The sequence below is a fragment of the Palaemon carinicauda genome, chromosome 10 (assembly GCF_036898095.1).
Source record: "Palaemon carinicauda isolate YSFRI2023 chromosome 10, ASM3689809v2, whole genome shotgun sequence".
In the NCBI taxonomy this organism is placed as follows: Eukaryota; Metazoa; Arthropoda; class Malacostraca; order Decapoda; family Palaemonidae; genus Palaemon; species Palaemon carinicauda.
This window is the reverse complement of record NC_090734.1, coordinates 152,552,772-152,555,271: the sequence shown is the minus strand read 5'-3', so window position 1 is coordinate 152,555,271 and position 2,500 is coordinate 152,552,772. Positions and strand designations below refer to the sequence as shown.

The 2,500-nt window shown below is 37.6% G+C and overlaps 1 long non-coding RNA gene across 1 annotated transcript in view; it reads left to right on the top strand.

Moving 5' to 3' along the window:
- The window catches only part of LOC137648544 (uncharacterized), a 508,483-nt gene that overhangs the window by 217,989 nt on the left and 287,994 nt on the right, over nt 1-2,500 (top strand). The gene's annotated exons all lie outside the window — the stretch shown is intronic.

Below are 2,500 nucleotides of genomic sequence, written 5' to 3'. Positions count from 1 at the left end.
AATACTAGGCAGGCAGTTCTAATAGTCAGGCCTTCTCCATTATGAGGCTCAATACTACACAGTATTCTAGAAGTTTTATTCCAGCTGTGACTTAGGTGTGGAATGATCTTCCTAATCGGGTAGTTGAATCAGTAGATCTTCAAAAGTTCAAAGTTGCAGCAAATGTTTATATGTTGACCAGGCTGACTTGAGTCTTTTTATAGTTTATATATGACATATCTGTTTTTGACGTTGTTAATAGTTTATATAGGATATATCTGTTTTGACGCTATTACTGATTTTAGAATGATATATTGTTAATTTATTCTCATCATTTATTTATTTCCTTATTTCCTTTCCTCACTGGGCTATTTTTCCCTGTTGGAGCCCTTGGGCTTATAGCACTTTGCTTTTCCAACTAGGGTTGTAGGTTGGATAATAATAATAATAATAATAATAATAATAATAATAATAATAATAATAATTAAAAAAGACAAGAAATTCTCTTATTTCAATCACTTTTTAAAAGTCTTTGAGGAACAAGCTAATTGAAGAAAAGACAGTTTTTTACATAACCGTCACTTTTGTGACGCAATTTCTATGGAAAACTTTTAAGGAAATTATGAATTTTTGTATTCTTGATTTTATTCAAATGTGTAACTAGAATTGCATAAATAATACATTATATCACGTGATTGCCAGCCCTTTACTTTGGTGTTATAAGTTGAGCGGGAGTAGCGAACATTATTATTGTTGTTAGTTTTGTTACCGCTTATTTTGGCCATCTAATAATCTTCTAATGGTCTCATAGAGAGTTTATTTTAATTTTTACCGAATTCAGCTTTCATTACGTGAACTAAAATAATCATATTTCTGTTCGCGCAAGGTGGAACTGAAATACCCCTACGACCTAATAAACCCGCTTTGATTAATCTAATCATATATACATCTAAAAACTATTCTCTCTAAAGAGACTTACGTTTCAGCTCGGAGCAACGTTCACTCTCCCTACCTGCAATGAAGTAAGCGTTTACGCATACAAGAAAGAGGCCCCGCTATAGGTACGCAACTTGCCCCTGTGCATTCATACGCATGGCCCAGGTATAATCAATATCACTCTCTCTCTCTCCGTCCGATCAGAAGGGAGGTGGTGAAAGACGGCCCTAGGGGACGAAGCTTTGTGGAAAGTTGACGAAAGTAGGTGGAACGCCGCGTTTCAGAGAGAGAGAGAGAGAGAGAGAGAGAGAGAGAGAGAGAGAGAGAGAGAGAGAGAGAGAGAGAGAGAGAGAGAGGACAGGTGTAGGGTGACCACTCGAAACGAGAAGAGGCTGCTACTGCAGCAGGTTTGGTGGAAGGGAAAGGATGAAGGGAGAAAGGAAAAATAAAGGAAGGGAGTGGAAGTGCTGCAAGATGGAGAGGGGAAAAAGGCAGTATAAAAGGAGGGAAAGGAGAGGGAATCATGAGGGGAAAAATATAAAGAAGAGGGGAAGAAGGGGTGGCGGAGATGCAAGGTACTTGAGGAAAGGGTATTGTGTATTGCGCCTAGATTTCTCGTTAAGAAAACATGGGAGGAGATGAGAGGATGCTGCTGGGATCTCCCACTGGGAGAGGGAGGGGGGGGGGGTGTTGAGGGGAATCAAGCCACGTGGAGGATGAGAGGATAAAGGTAAAGGTGGTGATGTTGAGAGGAGGATGAGAAGGAGGAGGCTGACATTGATGGTGAGGATGGTGTGTAATTTGATGTTGATTTAGATGGTGATGACGAGGGAGAGGGTGATGTTGGTCTGATAGTAATGGTGACATCTGTAGTTAACGAAGATGATGACTATGGGGATGATGCTAGTGATTGTAATGTTTAAGTAAAATTGATGTGTTGATAAAGATAATTCATTATAGTATCTCTCTATTTATGCGTGATTTTTTTTATCATAAGATTAGTTCCTTTTCATTGAATAAATATTGCTATAGTAGCTTTTGACGAGTACTGCTCAATTTCCATGACTCCGATATTAGCTACAAAAAGTTTTTACTCTGTGTTAGTAAAAGTTCCGTATTTGTATGTCTGTTCCCTAGCATGGAGTTTGCCCTTCGCTAGGGTCTTACTGCTTGTGGAAAATCTTGTTATTTCCAATGTCATTCAGAAACCCCTTGGATCTGGTCACGAAGATAAAATAATAGATGTTGATCGAAGTTGTACTAATGACATATTTGTCAGAAGTCACTTGTTTTCAAATTTAGATAATATTATTATTCTGGAAAGTTTAGCTAAGAGATTACTATGAGTATTTGTTGATGGGCAACTATAATGAATGCAGGAAGGCAATCTCATATTTTTCTCGGTGTAATTTTCTTCCACAATTAAACGTTTATAATGTAAATTTGGTATGTTGTTATTCTAGAAAACTAGGTTGTTGCTTATGCAGATGATGCTACTCTCATTGATCAATTCTATATCCTAAGTGTTTTTATGCGTTCCCCTAATCTAGTAGCAGATCTAATTAAAATTATTGCATGGGGCAAA